We start from the raw sequence: 21,242 nt of genomic DNA on the forward strand, positions 1-21,242 counted from the left end.
TGGTCAGGAAGGACCAGTCCTTGGAGAAGGGCATCATGCTTAGAAGGGTGGAGGGACAGTGCAGGAGAGGAAGAACTCAGATGAGATGGATTTATAACAGTAGCTGGGGCTGGGGCAATGGAGGTTGGTGTGTTGAAATCAGTGAGACTGGGTCAGATAAGACAGGTTTCAGAGCTGCTGTACATGGGGTCATTATGAGTCACAGGTAACTCGATGGCACATAACAACACCACAATTATATATATATATATTATCACTTTCTAGTGTATAAAATATGTTGTTGTTGTTATTTGCCATTGAGCCACTGTGACTCATAGCGACCCTATTACATGAGCCCTAAACCCTGTTCTATCCTGTGCCAAGCTCACTGTCTCTAACACATCTACTCCCATTACACCGATTACTAAATCAATCCATCTCATTGAGTGTCTTTCCCTCCTATGCTGTCCCTCCACTCTCCCAAACATGATATCCCTCTCCAAGGACTTGTTTCTCTTTGCAGCATGCCCTAAATATGTCAGATGAAGCTTCAGAATCCTTGCATCCAACTGGAAGTCTGATTTAACCCTCTCCAGGACAAATCTGTTTGTTCTCCTGGCAGTCGATGTTATATTCAACACTCTTCTCCAGAATCACAGCTTAAAGGCATCAATTCTCTTTCTATCATCCCTAGTCACTGTCCAGCTCTCTGATGCATAGTATGCAATTATGAAGACTATAGCCCAGAACAGGTACTCCTTAGTCTCCAGCCTAATGTTGTTGTTCTTCAGTACTCTGGAAAGGTACCTGACAGCTGACTTTCCCAATGCAATTCGTCTCTTGATTTCCTGGCTGCTGGTACCATGAGTGTTGACTGTGGAGCCAAGAAAACCAAAGCTTTTAACAATCTCCATCTCTTCACCATCCATACTGGTGTTACCAATTGGACCAGTGGTGAGAATATTTGTTTTCTTGATGTTGAGCTTCAATCCATATTGAAGACTGCAGTCCTTGACCTTCTGCAGCAAGCACTTCAGCTCCTCCTCAGTTTCAGCAAGCAGGGTTGTGTTATCTGCATAACGCAGGTTGTTGACGATTCTTCCACCAAACCTGATGCCACATTCTTCCTTGGACACCCGAGCATCATGGATGATCTGTTCTGCATACAGATTAAAAAGGTATGGAGACAGAACACATCCCTAGCTGACACCCTTCCCAATATCATATAATTAAAAATTATATAATATAGCATAGCCTCAAGTCTATCACAACAAAATTTAAAGACCAACTCAGGAACAGGTTTGAGGTCTTAAACACTAATGAGCAAAGACCAGATGAGCTGTGGGAGAATATCAGGAATATCATCCACAGAGTATGCAAAATGTCATTTCAAAGAGAGGAGAAAGAAAAATCAAGATGATATCAGAAGAGACTCTGAATATTGAACTAGAGCACCAATAAGCCAAAGAATGCAAAGGGAAGAAGTAAAAAAGTTAAAGAGCTGAATATCAGATTTCAAAGGGCAGCTCAAGAAAACAATAGAAAGAATTATAATGAAACGCTCAAGGAACTGGAGTCAGAAAATCAAAAAGTATGAAGTCGCTCAATATTTCTTAAGCTGAAGAAACTAAAGAACAAATTCAAACCTCGAGTTGCAATACTTAAGGATGCTGAGGACAGAATATTGAATGACCCTGGAAGCATCAAAAGAAGAGGAAGGCATACACAGTCACTACACCAAGAATTGGCTGACAGGGAAGAATTTTGTGAAACAATCTATGATCAAGAGGCAGTAGTGATGAAAGAGGAAGTTCAAGCTGCACTGAAGGAATTGGAAAAAAGCAAGGCTCTAGGTGTTTATGGAATACAAATTCAACAAACAGTTGAACAAACAGATGCTCCCCTAGAAGCCCTCACCAGGTTGTGCCAAGAAATCTGGATAACAACTGAGTGCAAGAGATCTATATTTATTCCCATTCTAGTAAAAGATGAGCCAACAATGTAGGAATAATCAAACAATATCACCAATTATCAAACACAAGAATTATCCTGCTGAAAGTTATAAAAAAATAATTGTAACAGTACATCAACAGAGAACTGCCAGATGTGCAAGCTGGTTTTAGAAGAGGCTAGTGCACGAGGGACATCATAGCTAATGTTAGATGGATCTGGACCAAAAGCAGAGAGTACCAGAGAAATGTCTCTGTGTTTCATTGACTATGAAATTATTTGACTGTGTGGATCACAACAAATTTTGGTTAACATTGAGGAGAATGGGAATCCCAGAACATTTGATTATGCTCATGTGGAACCTATATTTGGACCAGGAAGCTGTTGTATGAACAGAACAAGAGAACACTGCATGGTTTTAAATCAAGAGAGAAGTGTTTCAGGGGTGCCTTTTCCATTTTTATGCTGAACGGATCATTCCAGAGGCTCGACTTTCTGAGGAGGAAAGTGGCACCAGGATTGGAGAAAGAATCATCAACAAAACCTGCATTATGCAGGTGATACCTTGCTTGCCAAAACTGAGGAGTACTTGAAGCATTTGCTGTACAAAGTTTTCAGTCTTTAAAGTAGATTACATCTCAAAGTCAAGACAACAAAGATTCTCACCACAGGACCATTGGTAACATCATGATAGAGAAAAGATTGAGGTTGCTAACATTTCATCTTGCTCAGACCCACAATCAATTCTTTTGGCATCATCAGTCAGGATATCCAAAGACAACTTGTTTTATGGAAGTCTGTTGTAAGGGACCACTCCAGATGTTAAAGAACACCAATATCAGTCTGGAGACTGGTCCATGCTATAGTATTCTCAATTGTTTGCTAAGCATCTAAGAGCTGCACAATGACTAAGGATGACAGAAGAATCTATGTTTTTGAGTTGCGGTGTAGAAGAGTCTTGAAAAGGCCATGGACTGTCAAGGGAATAAACAAGTCTTTCCTTCTATGTGGTGAAACTGGGTTGTTCTTTGAGGAAAGGATTTTGAAATTCTAACATACTTTAGGCATGATGCCAAGATGGACTATTCCTTGGAGAAAAACACCACGTTTGCAAGGGTGAAGGATCAGAGCAGAAGAGGAAGACCCTGGATGAGGTGAATTGACTTAGTTACTGTAGCAATTGGGGCAAATGTGTGAGAGACAGTGAGGTTATTTAAAATATATTAGGTAATAAAATAGCAACGCTTAACACAGTTACATATATAAAATCATAAAATGTTATACTAGTCTATGGGGTTCCGTAGCTTTTGTGGCATAGTCTGTAGATAGTTGTGCAGCTAAACCAAAGGCGTGCCTCTCCAGCAGTGTGAATTAACCAGTGGCTCCTCAGGAGAAAGATGGGAAATCTCCTTTGTGATTTATTTCCCGTGAAAATACTCTGGTGGGGCAGCTATGAGTGGCCATCTAAATGGCAGTGCTCCTGTTTTAGTTTATGGGGCTCCAAGGAAAAGGAGTGCTAGTAACAGAAATCTAGTGATAAGAATCTGTGCTGTACTCAAAAAGGCACCTAATTCAAACCCACCAGCAGCTCTATAGGAGAAGATAGGCAGTCTCCTCCAGTGCAATTAACTGTCTATGAAAACCCACTGGAAGGCTGAGGTGTGAGTTGGTTTTGACCAACAGCACACAACAACAATGTGACAAATGGCTTGCCAATAGTATTTGTGTCTTCATATAGCATCTCTAGTCTTTATTTTTTTCTACTCCTCTCCTCAGAGCTCTGCATTTTTGAACCAGGGTGCTATCTAAAATACCGTTTTCCTTTTCCAAACCAAAAAAAAAAAAAAAAAAGAGAGAGAGAGAAAGATGTTTCCAAGAATGAGAGCAGAAAGAAAATTTGACTCCAAAACTCTGAATTTTCTAACTTTTCCGGAAAATATATTATGATTTTAAAAATTGGAAAAGTCAAAAGTCTCATCAAAGGCTCTACAAGTTAAACACAAACAAGCCCAGCTATGTGATTCCTAAATCCTTTGGTTAGTGGTACTGCTTGAACCTTGAATTTCCTTGGGTTTTTTTTTTTTATAAATTTATTTTAATGAAAGTTTATAGAGACTTTGAATTTCCATTCATTCATAGTTGTACACTTTCCTCCATTCATTGATAGTTGCACACTTTCCTCCCTGATCACCCCCCTCGAGTTCTCTTTTCTCTTTGAAAAGTAAAAAAATAAAAAATAAAAAATTATTTCATTGTTATACAATCCCACTCCCGCCCTGCCCTCCCACCCCCCAGGCCACTCCACTATGTAACTTTCATTTTGGACTCCTGTCATGTCAATAATACCTAATCATGTATTCCTCCTAAACAATTCTCTCCCTCATCTGTGTCAATGTAGTATACATTATTTATCCCCTCTCAATTTTCCCCCAACTTCAATGTCAGTTCCACTTTACAGTAGTGGCATTATGCATTATTTGTCCTTTTTTGACTGAGATATTACACTCAGCATAACGTCCTCCAGGGTCACACATTTTGCATAATATCTCATGAGTTCCTTGTTTTTGAATGCAGCATAGTATTCCATTGTGTTACTATACCAAAGCTCCTCTAGCCATACCTTTGTTGATAGGCACTTGGATTGTTTCCCAATCTTTGCTATTGTGAACAAAGCTGCAATAAACATGGGTAAGCAAATATCTGCTTGGGTGACAGTTCTGGTTTCTTTAGGGTATATTCCCAGTAGTGGAATTCCTGGGTCAAATAGTATTTCTATTTCCAACTTTTTGAGAAAGCTCTATACTGTCTTCCTTAGTGGTTGCACCATTGTACACTCGTACCAATAGTGAATAAGGGTTCAAGATTCTCCACAACCTCACCAGCATTTGTTGTTTGCTTTTCTGTTAAATTTTGCTGTTCTTACTGGGGTGAGATGATATCTCATTGTTGTTTGGGTTTGCATCTCTCTTAGAGCTAGGGATTTTGAAAACTTCTTCATGTGTTTGTTTACCATCTGAATTTCTTCTTTGGTCAAGTGTCTGTTCATATCCTATGCCCATTTGTCAATGGAGTTGTTTCCCTTCATCTTCTTATGATGCTTGTGTATTTTATAAATTCTAGATATAAGTACTTTATTGGACATGTCAGTACCGAAATTTTTCCCCCCAGTTTATGACTTCCATTTTCACCCTGTTAGAGAAGTTTTTGGATGTGCATAGGAATTTGATTTTTAGAAGGTTCCATTCATAAATTTATCCTCTCCTGGTTGTAGGTTTTTCAGGATGCTTGGAAGACTGCTTATGTTGTGGATTAGGGCTTCTAGAGTTCATCCAAGCTTTTGTCAAATAAAGTTATATTCCTTGGTCTTAGTCCTAGGTCCCTGATCCACTTTGAGTTGATTTTAGTCTGTGGAGTGAGGTGTGGATCTTGCTTGAGATTTCCAAAGAAAGTTTTTCAATTTTGAAAAAAAAAAAAGACTGTCATTTCCCCACTTAACTGATCTCATCTCCTTGTCAAAAATCAGTTGACCATAGGTTGTTGTTGTTGTTATGTGCCGTTGAGTCTCTTGCGACTCATAGCGACCCTATGTACAACAGCCCTAAACCTTGCTCTATCCTGTGCCAATCTCACTGCCTCTGACACATCCATCCCCATTACCCCACTCACTGAATCAATCCACCTCATAGAGGGTCTTCCCCTTCTTCGCTGTCCCTCCACTCTGCCCAGCATGATGTCCCACTCCAAAGACCTGTCTCTCCTTACAACATGTCCAAAGTATGTCAGGCGAAGCCCCAGAATCCTTGCCTCCAAGGAGCAGCCTGGTTTAACCCTGTCTAGGATGAATCTATTTGTTTTCTTGGTAGTCCATGGTCCATTCAGTACTCTTCTCCAGCACCACAGCTCAAAGGCGTCAATTCTCCTTCTATCCTCCCTAGTCATTGTTCAACTCTCTGATGCATAACAAGTGATTGCAAAAACCATGGCCTGTATCAGGCGCACCCTAGTCTCCAGAGAGACACCGTTGCTCTTGAGTACTTTAGAGAGGTCCCTAACAGCAGACTTTCCCATCGCAATACGTTTTTTTATTTCCTGGCTACTGGTGCCAAGAGTGTTGACCATGGAGCCGAGCAAACTGAAGCTGTGAACAATCTCAATCTCTTCACCATCTATCCTGATATATGACCATAGGTAGGATGGGCTAATTTTTGGTTTCTCAATTATATTCCATTGATCTATGTGTCTGTCATTGTACCAGTACCACATTGTATTGACCATGGAAGTGTAGTAGGATTTGAAATCAGGAAGTAAGATATCTCCTACCTTCTTTCTCTTTTTAAGGAGTGCTTTGTGTATTAGGGGCCTCTTTCCACGCCAAATAAAAATTAGAGATTGCCTTTTCCATCATGCTGAAGAACGGAATTTGTATTTATACTGGGATTGCATTGACCATGTAAATTGCCTTTGGTAGTATTGTCATTTTCACAATATTGAGTCTTCCTACCCATGAGCAAGGTATATTCTTCCATTTCTCCAGGTCTTTTTTTTTTTGTAGTAATGTTTTGTCATTTTCTTTGAATAGATCCTTTGTATGTCTTATTAGATTTACTCCCAAGTATTTAATCTTGTGATTAGCTATTGTGAAGGATATTGACTTTCTTAGCTCCAGCTCTGTATTTTCTTTGTCATTGTAGAGAAACCCAACTGATTTTTGCACATTGATCTTGTATCCTGCCACTTTGCTGAATTGGTCAACTATGTCCAGTAGTTTTCTTGCTGAGTTTTTAGGGTTATCTAAGTATACTATCATATCATCTGCATATAGAGATAATTTTACCTTTCCCTTGCCAATTTGGAAACCTCTTATTTCCATCTCTTGCCTTATTGCTATCTCTAAGACTTCTGATATCATATTGAGTAGGAGAGGTGATAGTAGGCATCCTTGCCTAGTTCCTGTTCTCAAAGGGAATGCTTTTAATCTCTCTCCATTGAGAACAATGTTGGCTCTCAGGTGTGTGTATAAACATTTTACTATGTTGAAGAAGTTCCCCTATAATCCTATTTTGTTGAGTGTTTTAATCAGGAAAGGGTGTTGGATTTTGTCAAAGGCCTTTTCTGCATCAATTGATAGGATCATGTGGTTCTTGTTCTTTGCTTTGTTTATGTGATTAATTACATTGATTGTTTTCCTTATGTTGAACCATCCTTGCATACCTGTTATGAATCCCACTTGGTCATGGTGAATTATTTTTTTTTTTATGTATCATTGGATTCTATTGGCCAGGATTTTATTCAGGATTTTTGCATCTATGTTCATGAGAGATATTGGCCTATAGTTTTCTATTTTGGTGATGTCTTTATCTGGCTTTGATATCAGGGATATGTTTGTTTCATAGAATTAGTCTGGAAGTATTCCATCTTTTTTCTATGTTTCTGAAGTAGTTTATATAGAATTGGTAATATTTTCTGAGTGTTTGATAAAATTTACTTGTAAAACAATCTGGTCTAGGGCTTTCTTTGGCTAGAAGTTGTATTACCTTTTTAATTTCTTCTTTTGTAATGGGTCTATTCAGGTGTTCAATTTTGTTTTTTGTCAGTTTAGGTACTTTGTGAATTTCTAAGTATTTGTTCATTTTCTCTAGGTTTTCATAGTTTTTTGAGTACATTGTGTTGTTGTTTGCTGTCGAATCAAGCATGACTCATAGAAACTCTATGAACGAAAGACCTAATGCCTTTCCATATATGTTGTCAATTCCATGTTCATGGAGTTTCCAAAAGCATGTGGTTTAGGAAATATATGACATTCCTGCTTCCAAAACTGTTTTACAACTCGGAGCTCCACCAAACACCTGGACTTGAGGGGTAAAGAGCAGTAATACACATCAGACACAATCCCACAAACTTCTCTCACGTGCCCATCAGGATTGCAATCAGATTCAGCAGTCCAAGTCCCAAAGTGGAAGTTTCAGACCCCAGCCAGCAGTCCCTTCCCCTATTCCTGTGGGTTTTAATACCAACACCTTTGAGTAGACTTCCACCCAAGGCAAAGGCTCAAGGACACCTGCTATTGAGGGGAAAAGGCCCCAAAAACTCTGTCACACTCCCATCAGGACTGCCATCAGATGCAGAAAAACAGTCAAAGTTGCAGAGTAGAAGTTCCGGACCTCAGCCAGCAGTCCCTTCCTCTCCCCCTGAGGGGTTTTGAGTATAGTTTTTCATAGTATTCCAATGATAGCCTTTTTATGTTAGTTGGTTCTGTTGTGACATTGCCTGTTTCATCTTTTATCGGATTATTTGTGTCTTTTCCTTTGTTAGTTTTCTTAGTGGTTTGTTAATTTTATTGACCTTGTCAAAGAACTAACTCCTAGCTTTGTTGATGGTTTCAATTGTTTTTGTTTTCTATTTAATTTATTTCTGCTCTAATTTTTAGAATTTCAGGGTTGTTTTTTTTTAGGAGGGTGTGGGGTTTTCTTCCTGTTCTTTTCCAATTTGTTGGAGATGTTGGGTTAGAGAGTCAATGGTCATTTTTTCCTGCCTTTTGATGTATTTGCTTATTGCTATAGATTGACCTCTGATTATTGCTTTGGCTGTTTCTCAGAGGTTTTGTTAAGTGGTGTATTCATTGTCATTTGTTTCAAGAAACATTTTAATTTAATTTTTTATTTCTTCTAGTAATCAGTTATGTTCAAGCAAGGTGCTGTTTAGCTTCTAAATGTATGGGGGGCGGTTTCTCCTTTATCCTCTTGTTATTGATTTCTAATTTTGTAGCACTGTGGTCTGAGAAGATGCTTTGTATTATTTCTATGTTTTTGAATTTATAAATGCTTGCCTCGTGACCTAAAATGTGATCTATTCTGGAGAAAATTCCATGCAAATTGGAGAAGAAAGTGTACTGTGCTTTTTTAGGGTGCATTGGCATATAAATATTTATGAGATCAAGTTGGCTTATTGTGTGGTTTAATTCTTCAGCATCTTCGTTGAATTTCTTTCTGGTAGGTCTATCTTTCCTTAAGAGTTGTGTATTGAAGTTTTCAACTACTACAGTAGTGTTATATATTTTCTTTTCCATTTGTCTTTTCCTGGTTGCTATTTGCTTGGTATATTTCCCCCCCATCCTTTTATTTTTAGTCTTGTAGACAGCATTTTGGGTTTTTTTTAATCCAATCTGCTACTCTTTTTCTCTTCAGTGGTGTATTCAAATAATTCATATTTAGTGTGATTACTGAAAGGCAGGGTTTTATTGTGTTATTTTATTGAGTTATTTTGGTGTTGTTGCTAGTTACTTTGGTCCATGCTGCTTTCTGTGGTACTTCTGTGAGAAAGACATCTCTCAGTGTTTCCTGCAATGCTGGTCTTGTTTTTAAAAACTCTCTTAGGTTCTGATTTTCTGGGAATATCTTGATCTCTTCTTCATATTTGATGGATAATTTTGCTGGGTACAGTATTCTTGGTTGACAGTTGTGTTATTTGAGTGTTTGATATTTGTTCTTCCACTCTCTTTTTGCTCACATGGTTTCTCCTGAGAAATCAGCACTTAGTCTTATTCTCTCTCCCTTGTAGTTTACCCTTTGTTTCTCTCTTGCTGCTGCTTTTCCTTATCTTTGGTTCTGGCAAATTTAACTATTATGTGCCTTAGTGTTTTTCTTTTAGTGTCTATTTTATATGGCGTTCACTCAGCATCTTGAACATATATTCCCTTATTCTTTATTACGTCTGGGAAGTTTCCCTCCAGTAATTCTTCCACAACTTTTTTGGTCCCTTTACTTGCTTCTTCCTGTTCTGGGATTCCGATGATGCACATATTCTTTCTTTTAAAGGTGTCCCACATTCTTTTTTGATTCTGCTTTTCACTCTAGCAGATCAATGGTGACAATTCTATCTTCTATTTCACTGGTTCTGTTTTCTATTTCTGCAACTATGTTCATGAGTGCCTCCATCGTGTTGACAGCATCTGAAACATTGGTTCTCATATTTTAAATCATGGTTTCTTGTTGTTTCTAGAGCCTCTAATGCCTCATTTGTTTTATCTACATTGTTTTGGATTTTTTATTTTTTTTTTAAGATTCTCCTGGTTTTTGCTTTCAGTATCCTGTATTTCTTCAAATTTGTCTTTCACCCATTGGAAATCTTCAGTCAATGTTCTTTTAAATTCTGTGTCAGAAAGTTCCATCAGACTTTGTGGCTTTGGGAAATCCATTGACACTGTGTCATTTTTTTGAAGGTAATATCTTGCTTTGGCTGTGTAGAATGTGACATAGCCTGCATCTTTTGTGTCATTGCTGTGGTAGAGTTTTTATGCCTGAGGCAATAGCTGGTTCTTGATCTGAAGTCACTGCATCAGAAGAGGGTTGGGCAAGTGCGTGCATGCATGCACAAAGGGTGGGCGCCTGCACAGGTGCGTGCAGGGGAGGTGGGTGGCACACACAGACACACACAGGGAGTGGGGTGTGTGTGTGGGGGGCAGAATGGAAAATCAGGAAGACTTGATTTTTCCTACGAGAACTAGATCTGCCACCCCAGTTGAGTTCAAGCTGTCTTGTCTCCCTCCATCCTGCTTAAGGTAAAGGGGTCCCAAGTGGTCCAGAAATCAACAATGATCCTCCCCCTCCCAAGTACCTCACTCAAATTACTGGTATCCATTTTGCTCATGGTGGGTGAGTTCTGCTGTGGCTTGTTGCTCCCTGCCATGGTTCTCTGCTTCCTGCCAAAGCATGCTGCTCCCTATGGAGAAATGTTGCTCCCTGCTGAGGCTCTCAGTAGTTATTTTAATAATAGTTTTCACTCAAATTCCATCTGCCCTGCTCACACTGGTGCACATTACTCTTGAATTTCCATAGTAAATTTAATATACTTACCTTTGGCTAATGTCAAGGTGTTCATCGAAGGCTTTTTCAAACTGTCTAAGAATACTGCCTTCTGAGGTCCCAACTATTCTCACTATTTCTTAGTTGTTGGAATTGACAGAAAACCTCATAAGCAGTTCCTTATTTCACCTCTGCCTTGAATGCGGACTTGCGAGTTGTAAAACAACCCAGTGGTAGATGGAATTTGCTCCAGGACTTAAGAACAATAAATGACATAGTTGAGCCTTTACATCTTGTGGTTCCTAACCTTTATACTATAATAGACAAAGTGCTAGTCAATAGGCCTTTTATTGTAAGAACTACCTTCCCTCTGTAACTTGTTTTGTGCCACTATTAGAGCCTCTACTTGGAATATTATTGCTTTTTAATTTTTGACTCATGTACTTTTAACTTGTTAGTTAAATTTGTGTCTTCTAGGCTGCAACACTTCCATGATACTTCTTCAAGGATATGAACATGTATGGCTAAGCACAATTGATAACAGTGCATCTATATTCCAAAATCAATCTCCATAATAGTCTGTTTCCTATTGCCAAAGGGGCCCTTTAGAGTAGTGAGAGAAGATCTTCACCCTGAAACCTACAGCATCCCTTTTCAGCAGGAAGTAGCTAAGAGTATACGCCATCCCCTTTTCCTTATGAATCAGGGTGAAGTCTCTCTCAGGGAGGAGTGATAGGGAATGGCAAAGGACACACTGACAAAGGAGATTAATCAGAACTGGCTTTGACAAGCACTGTGGCAATTGGACAATTAAAAAAGACTTTCAAGAGGGGGAAAAAAAGAAGAATGAACTGGGGAGGAGGGTAGAGAAAATAGTGCAACAATGAATGAATGAAAACCCAAAATCTCTGTAAATGTTCATTAAAATAAATAAAATTTAATTAAAAAATAATACTGATTGACTCTTAAATTTTTTCAGTTCCCAAGGCAATCCTGCTATTACTTAGTCAGCTATAGACAAATTTTCATCTGACCTAAAAGTTCTCTCAATCTCTGTACCTAGCAAGGACTACTAGTATGACTGGGGAATTATAGATGTTTGGAATTGATTCAAGTAAATGCCTAGATGTTAAATCAAGTTAGAATTATCATTTTGTCTTGGGAAATACTGTCTAACCACCAAGCATTGCAAAGAGCTAAGGCTGCCTTAGAAAAATGCTCAAAGCTACAGTGTCTAGTCCCATCTTGGGAATGATCTTTATTTTTCACATAAACTTAGAATGGTGTCAAATGAAAAAAATATGATAGAGTTGCAAATAGGAATATTACTGCGTAGTTTTCAGCTTAGTTAGTGAGTTCTGGTTGCCTAATGGTAAGAAACTATACTGCAATTCTAGAGGCATGTGGTTTGAATCTACTAACTCCTCTGGGGAAGAAAGATGAACAATCTCCTCCTATGTGATTAACTGGCTCTGTAAAACCCTCCAGAGGGTCAGCTATGGGTTGGTTCCAACTCAGTGATACACAAAAACAATATAAGCACAAGGAGTTCTGGTAGACTAGTGGATAAGGAGTTGCAACATCAACCCAAAGACACGTGGTTTGAATTCACCAGTTACTCTATAGGAAGCAGATGGATCAACTCATTCCCTGTAATTTTATAGCCTCTGAAAAACTGCTGGAGGGTTAGCTGTTTGGTTCTGATTCAAAGGCACACAAAAAGAGTACCAACAAGCACAAGGGGATAGTAAAAGATAAAAAAGAGTTGTTCTATCCTCAGATAACATTGAGAAGAATGGAAATTCCAGAACACTTAATTGTGCTCATGTGAAAATAATACCTAGACCAAGAAGCTGTTGTGTGAATAGAGCAAGTGAACACTATATGGTTTAAAACTATGAAAAGGTATGTGTCAAGATTGGGTCCACTCTCTATTCCTATTTAATCTGTAGGCTAAGCAAATAATTCTAGAAGCTGGATTCTATGAAGAATAATTTAGTATCAAGATCAGATGAATACTTACCAATAGCCTGTGTTACATGAATGACACAACTTTGTTTGCTGAAAGTGAGCAGAATGTAAAGTGCTTGCTGCAAAAGAGCAAATACTACATCCTTCAATAGGAATTACATCTCAATGTCAAGAAAACAAAATTTCTCACCACTAGACTAACAGGCAACATCATGATAGATGGAGAAAAGATTGAAATTGTCAATGATTTAGTCTTACTTGGATCCCCAATCAGTACACTTGGTATTGACTGTCAGGAGATCAGGAGACCTATTGCATTGACAAATTCTGAAGTCAGGGACTTCCCCAAATTACTAAGGAACAATCATATCACTTTGAAGAATAAGGTGTGCCTGATTCAAGCCATCGTCTTTTCTGTCACTTGTTATGCTGCTGAAACATGGGCAATGACTAAGGATGACAGAAAAAAAAAAACTGATGCCTTTGAATTGTGGTGTAGGAGAAGAGTGCTGAATATCTCATGAAGTATCAAAAGTATAAACAGATTTTTCTTAGAGCTAGAGTACTCCTTGGAGGCAAGAAGGGCAAAATTTCATCTCACATACATAAGACATATGACTAGCAGAGGCTATCCTTGCAGAGGGACATCATAGGAAAACAATCAAATGGACTGATGTATGTAGTGATTGCATCAATGGATTTGGGAGTGTCAGAAATTTTGAAGTTGGCACAGGATAGGACAGAGTTCAGATCTGTTCTTTTAGGGTCGCTATGAGCTGTGCTTGACTCCGCACAATCCAATAATAGCAACAATTATCCTCAAATTGTTTGTAGATTACATTTCACACACTACTAGTTAGAAATTAATTTCTTTTTTGTTTCTTTTTTTTTTGGAAATTAATTTCTAATTTATCTTAAGTTTTGTTACTTTTTCTGCTTTTCTGTTGGGGGAGAGGAGGCGAAAGTGTTTATTTTTAGTATTGTGCTTTGCTAATATACTATATAATAATTTTATTCCATTTACCATAGAAAGGAGCACACAGACCTCAGGGTCAGTGATGATGGGGGCAAATCTTTCACTAAAAAATTTTGCATTAGAATAAAACACCTTTCCTAAATGGTAAATTTATTATACAGGCTTAGATATTTGGGAAGAAGAGTAACACAGAGAGGGATACACTACGGTCTTAGCATACACAGGATTTAATATGATATGAAAATGAAAGGAAAGAAGGAAAACAGAAAGAATCTAATTCTAAGGTTTATATTTTATAAAATATGAACAAGATTAAAAAATCTTTGAAAGACAAATAGCCTTCAAATTCCCACCATAAAATATGGAAAATTGCCCTTTAAAAAGTCATTGTTACTGTCTTGATGTGATGTCCTTTGCTCCTCTATTCCCCGATTTGCCATGAACACAATTCATTGGTTGCTGCACCATTGACATGTTAGAAGGTCAAGGATTTAGATGAACAAAAGTGCTCATGCATCTCCATTGTACAACTGAAATCTTCTAATGATGGTACAACATTTTATGAAACTGGACTTGTTCTTAAATATTTAAAAAGTTTTCTTTGTAACAAAGAGTTTATGAATGAGAATGATTAATAACGTCGTCTAAATCCCTGTGTCTGTATCTAGAGGAAATGAAATTGGACCTTTTTTCACTGTTACTGACAAATCATTGTATCTACATCTCCAGGCAAAAGCAGGTGCTATATAGAACTCAGAAAAAACTTCCATAACTACGCTTGCCAGAGGGAAGAGTTGACATGACTCTATATAGACTGATGGAGTAAGACATTTCCTCTACTTTAATAATATCCTTGCAGAGCTGAGTCATAAGACATTTTCACAGTAGTTGCAGCTACACTGTTAAATTTAGTCCTAGTATAGGTTTATAAAACCAAACACCAAATAGAGAAAAGAAGAAATAGAACAACTTAGAAAATATGTGCTTTCAAATAGGTCTGTTTCCTTGTTTTTCAGAGAAGCTCCCTCTCCATCCTGATGACTGAAAAGCTAAGCACATTAGCACATGCTTCTCATAGAAACATTTATTGTGGTAGAATGTGACGGTCTAGCCTTGAACTTGGAGATCCTCCAACCCCCCACCATGACTTCCTGGCTAATTGATCAAATAAGTTCTTTTGTGTTCTTGAATTTCACTTTCCTTATCCACAAAATAGGATAACTTAGTAGAGTTGTTGAGATGATTGAATGTCATATATGTACAAAAAAATCCTTGCACAATCCAAAAAAAGCAATGAGAATGTAAAATTATAACATATTAGGGAGGATTCATACTGAATAATGCAATTCCCAGAGGAATTTGAGAATATATATATATATATATATATATATATATATATATATTACCCAGTAAAACACAACCATATTGCCTTTTCATGATTTATAGTCTAGATGACTTGAGGGTGTTGGTTCCTAAAGTATAAAGACATGTCTTCTAAACTACAGTGGATGAGACCTGGACAGAGACATTTTTAGATTCATAGTACAGTAATAGCAATATTACAGCTTAAGTACTAAAAGTTTTAAAGGTGAAATGTTTATGCATTGAAATGCTTAATGTTCTTTCCTGCATAAAAAGGAAAGGCTTAAAGAAAAATGTAACAAAGTGTCACAAAAAGAATGCATGAAATACATTTTGCAGGTGCATGTTCATGATGTGTCCTGTCATTCATCCAAATTTTGTTCTCTGAGAGATATTGAATAAATAAATAAATGACTGTGAGATTCATGGTTGCAACATCCTCATATCATCCTATCTTGGGAGAAATGTTATTTAAAATTCTAGACTAAGACATGGTATGGGGTTTTTTTAAAGGCAAAACTAATTCTTTCTTGTCGGACTTGAACAGGTGTGGGTTCAGAATGATATTAATACTGTGCTAATGTCTTTACCTATTTGTTTTAAATCTAAATCGTTCATGTACTAAAATTGCTAAGCTTTTTATTTCCTTTTCTAAAGATATACTAAGGAGATGCTCTGAACCCGCTCCTTGATAGTTTCCTCTTGCCTGGGAAGAAACTGTGGAGTCTAGTCAATGGCATATCAATCACCCCTTTACATTTAGGAGAACAAAGGAGCACTCTAAACATAGAGATTTTTGGGAGAAGGATGGGCAGTCTCCTCCCCTGCACTTAACTGCCTAGAAAATCTGCTGAATGGTAAACAACAACTAAACATAAAAGGCTTCACCTGTCATTGTAAATTCAGTCATAGGAACCAAATCAGTTAGCTTGTCTTTGGCACTTTATTTTGGTCTTTTGCAATATGAGTCTTCAGTAATTTATATTACTCTCTGGCTGTCCATAACATCTTTCCTGCTCCCATCTCAACTCTGGATACAAATTTGGGACTCTAAAGTTGCATTCTCATCCCATAATACACCACCCCTGCAGGTTTTCTCACTCAGTAAATTAAAAAGCCAGTAAATACTTGAACTTTTTACAGCTAGATAAGGGAAATGTGGGGAGAAAACTCCTTTATGCATAGGAATAAATTTTGCTTGGAAAAACTGAAGGAAGTTTGGCTGAGAGGCAAGGAGATATTAACTTAAGTTCTTGAAATGACTCTGCTTGGGTGAGTTTAGAAGGTTGGGAAAGGCTACCAGAGCAAAGACTTTGACTTGAAGTTGCATGTTGCTTGCCTAGATTGTGGATTTTTTTGGTCTGATTTCATAATAAATTATCCCTGGTCTAAAAAAACAAAACAAAACAAAAAACCTAGAAAGGATGAAGGGATAAAGTAATCTGACCTCATTCAAAATTGAAGTTCTTTTTTGCACTCTTAGCTTACATGATGTTAGAAATAATGACTGATGCAAAGACATTCTACAGAGTGCCAAATGTTCCTTCACAGAAAGCAAAGATACCTACGATTCCCTAGAGAGATAGTTCTCAAATCATGGCGGCATGACTAGCAACACCAAGCATCACCCGGGGGCTGGAGAATGATGCAAATTCTTGGACTTAATGCCAGTCTACTCATCTGTCAGTTTAGTGTATTATGGTTCCTCGAGTGTTACTTTCATGTTTTAAGTCATGTCACAAATATTTCAATGCTAGAGAGTTATCCATGATGGACAGATTTCAGCAGAGCTACAAGACTAAGACAGACTAGGAGCTAGACTGGCTATCTACTTCCGAAATAATGGACGCTGAAAACCTATAAAAACCTGTAGAACTTTGTTTGATATAGTGACAAGAGATGAGTCCCTCAGGCCGAATTGCACTAAAACTATGAGGAAGCAGGAGATTCCTCCACAAATTACTTTATACTTGGTGTCTTAGAGTTGACTACAACTCTTAACTACTCTAAAAACAACAAATGGAAGCTTTATCCTACCCTGCACCATCACCATAGTGTCTGCAACACTCAAACCCATTGTTACTGTCACTGTGTTAGTCCATCCCTGTGAGGGTCTTCTTGTCTACTTTTCCAAGAATGATGTCTTTATCTAAAGGCTGCCTCTTCTCATAACATGCCCAATGTATGACTAATGGAGACGAAGTTTCACCTTATTGGCCTCTGTGAAGCACGCTGGCTATTATTACTCTAAGACAATAGAGAATTTACCTTAATGACACAGATGGATTCATTCATAGAAGGATCTTTATTTGCTAATGTGGCACAAATGAAAATGAGGAGAAATAGTTGTAAATATCTCCTAATAAATGGAATGTGGAATATGTGAGGTATGAATTTTGGAAAGTGGAAAGTTGTAAAAATTAAATGAAACACAGATTAGTATTGTAGGTGTTAGTGAGCTGAAATAGACTGCATTGGCTATTTTGAATTAGAAATTCTGAGACCTCTTTAAAGTACTGAGTGCAACAATACCAGGCTGGAGACTAAGGTGCACCTAATTCCAGCCATGGTCTTTGCAATCACTTGCTATGCATCAGAGAGCTGGGCAATGACTAGGGATGATAGAAGGAGAATTGTTGAAGAAGAGTATTGAATATGCTATGGACTGCTAAGAAAATGAACAGGTTTGTCCTGGAGAGGGTGAAGCAGGGCTGCTCCTTGGAGGTAAGGATTATGAAGCTTTCTTTGTCTGACATATTTTGGACATGTTGCAAGGAGGGACAAGTCCTTGGAGAGAGTTGTCATGCTTGGGAGGGTGGAATGACAGCAAAGGAGAGGAAGACCCTTTCAGTGACTGGGGTAATTGGGGTAGGTGTGTCGGAGATGGTGAGATTGGCACAGGACAGGGCAGAGTTTAGGGCTGTTGTACATAGGGTCACTATGAGTCACAGACAACTCAATAGCACATAACAACAACAACAACAACAACGACATAGGCTACTATGCTGGCAATAACAATCTGAAAATAATATGAAATAGTGTCACATTCATTGTTAAAGAAAGCATTTCGAGATTTATCATGAAGTGCAATGATATCAGTGTTTGGATAATACCCATATGCATACAAGGTAGGCAGGTTAATATAACTATTGTTCAAATTTATACACCAATCACAAAAGCAGTTTGAAGAATCAAGGATATCCTAGTGGTAAGAAACTGTGCTGAAGTCCCATAGACATGTAGTTCAAATCTATCAGCTGCTCTGCTGGAGAAGGACAGACAATCTTCTCCTGTGATATTCACTGCCTCTGAAAACCCACTGGAGGGTCAGCTATGGGCTGGTTTTTACTTGATGGTAATATACAAAAACAACAACCAGTTTCTGCTAGTGAGTTCTGGTGGCTTAGTGGCAAGAAGCTGTGCTGCAATCTTGAAGGCACAGTGTTCAAGGCCACCAACTGCTCCTCAGGAGAAGGATGGGCAATCTATTCCCATGTGATTAACTGCCTCTGAAAACCCACTAAAGGGTCAGCTATGAGTAAATTCTGACCCTATGGTACACAAAAACCAAATTCTGCTCTGGTGGCCTAGTGGTAAGAAGCTTCACTGCAATCTCAAAGGTACTCTGGGAACTCACCAGCTTTTCTGCAGGAGAAAGATGGGCCATCTCCTCCTGTTCAATTTTCTGCCTTTGAAAAATTATGGAAGCATCAGCTATCAGTCAATTATGACTTAATGGTATTCAACAACAACTACCACCAACCTCTTCAGTCTGAAATTGATCAAAGTGGCTGGGATGCAAAAGTCGGGTATAAAGAAGCAGGATTGGTAGTAGGAAAGCTTGACCTTTACTTGGAGTTACTGTACCCAAAATAATTGGTTAACACAGAACCATTTTTGAAGTAGCATAGGATCAAGAACCAATAACAATACTAATGGAAGAGGTCAAAGGTTCACTGAACAAATTTTAGGAAAGAGTTGCAACCTTGAATTTGTCCTCTAGACTATATCAAGAAATTTCAAAGACAACCATATTTGGACCACTCCTCAAAAAAATAAAAGATGATACAGCAGAATGTAGAAATTACTGAATAAATATCATTAATAACATATACAAGTAAAATTTTGCTAAACATCATTTTAAAGTGACTGAAACTATACAAGGAACTGCTAGTAATTCTGGCTGGATTCAGAAGAAACATGGGATAAGGAATTTAATTGCTGATGTCAGATGGAAATTAATTGAAAAGCAGATAATATCAGAAAGATATTTATTTGCCTTTTATTGACTGCTCAACAATTACGTGTATTGTAATTGTGGTTAACATTGATAAGAATGGGAACTCCAGAACACTTAATTATGTTCATACAAAAACTACATGAATGAGGAAGCAATCCCTTAAAAGAAAACAAGAAGGTACAGTATAGTTAAAAAAACATGAAATATGTGTATCCAGGTTACATGTCTATTCATGCTGTAAATTGATCAGATAATCAGAATAGCTGGTCTATATGAAGAAGAATGTGGCATCAGGATTGGATGAAGATTTCGCAAAAATGTGCAATATGCAGATGACACAATTTTCTTGATAAAAGTGAAGAGAACTTGATAAAGAAGAACAAAGGTTACAACCTCCAGTATAGATTACACCTGACATCAAGAAAGCCAAAGTCCTCATAACAAGAGCAACAAACAACATCATGATATGTAAAGGCTGAAGCTATTCGTCATTTAATTTGACAGTTAACACTCATGGAAACAGGAGTCAAGAACTCAAATGAGATATTACACTATGCAAATCTGCCATTAAGTTTCTCTTTAAAGAGTTAAACAGCAAAAATGAATTCTTAAAGATTAAGGTGCACCTGACTTAAACTGCGGTATTTTCTATTGTTTACTGTGCATGTGAAAATTGGACAGTAAAAAAGAAAAGACCAAAAATATTATTTATTCACTGTTAGTGTAACGTATTAACTATCTCAAAGACAGCCAAAAGAACAAACAAATCTGTTTTAGATAAAGAACATCTAGGATGGTGAAATCATCCTTAAAAGCAAGGATGGTGAAGCTTCATCTTACATGTATTGGGCATGCTCTCCGGAAAGCCCAGTATATGAAAAATTACATCATCCTTGAAAAAGTAGAGGAGTGAGGAAGGAGAGGAATGTTGGTGTGAGATGAATTCACAGTGACTACAAGGGTGGGCTTAAGCACATGAAGACTGTGAGAATTGTTGCCAAAAGGCAAGGTTCAATCTGTTGTGTATGGAGCTGATATGAGTCAGAGCCATTTGAAGATAACTAACGAAAACAATCCCAGTCTTCCTCAGTCAGTAACTCTGGATGTGAGGCCTAGCAATTCATTCTTTTAAAAACCTTGTTCAGTAGCCTGCTAAAGGTTAAGACAACTACTGGTGAAAGAAATCCTTCTGTTTTTTTAAACCATATACAGGAAGATCTAAGTAACAGCTCAGTTACACTACAACATGAACTCATGTCACCCAGTACCCAGTGAGCTGTGCTGCTAACCTAAAGGCTATGTCTCTTTAGCACTTCCAATCCACCAGAGGCTCTACAGGGAAAAAATACTGGCAATTTCCTCCCACATGACTTACAGCCTTGGAAACGGAATATAGGGTCAGCTATGATTCAGTTCTTACTTGACAGCAATCAGAGAAATAAAGACACCAAAATTATTGCTGTTGTTAGGTGCTGTTAAGTCAACTAAGACTCATAGAGACTCTGTGAACAACAGACCTGAACATTACCCTATCCTGCATCACCTTCATGCTCAAGTTCATTGTTATAATCACTATGTTAATCCATGTTGTTGAGCATCTGCTTCTCTATCTCTGGCTTTCCACCTTTCCTAGCATGATGTCTTTTCTCAAAAGACTGGTTTCTCCTGACAACATGTATAAAGTATGTTGTTATGTGTCATTGATTCACCTGCTACTCATAACAACCCTATGTACAACAGCCCTAAACCCTGCTCTACTCTGTGTCAATCATACTGTCTCTGACACACTTACCCCCATTACCCCAGTCACTCAATCAATTCATTTCATCAAGGGTCTTCCTTTCTTGCATTGTCCCTCCACCCCATCAAGCATGATGTCCCCCTCCAAGGACTGATTCCACTTGCAACATGTCCAAAATATGTCGACAAAGTTTTAGAATTCTTGCCTCCAAGGAGCAGCCTG

The 21,242-nt window shown here is 38.0% G+C and overlaps 1 pseudogene; it reads left to right on the top strand.

The window, feature by feature from the left end:
- Nucleotides 1-10,290: 10,290 nt before the first annotated feature.
- Nucleotides 10,291-21,242, top strand: part of LOC102863947 — a 74,012-nt pseudogene continuing 63,060 nt past the window's right edge.

The sequence above is a fragment of the Elephantulus edwardii genome, unplaced genomic scaffold, assembly GCF_000299155.1.
Source record: "Elephantulus edwardii isolate Elephantulus edwardi_28Jun2011 unplaced genomic scaffold, EleEdw1.0 scaffold00002, whole genome shotgun sequence".
Classification (NCBI taxonomy): domain Eukaryota; kingdom Metazoa; phylum Chordata; class Mammalia; order Macroscelidea; family Macroscelididae; genus Elephantulus; species Elephantulus edwardii.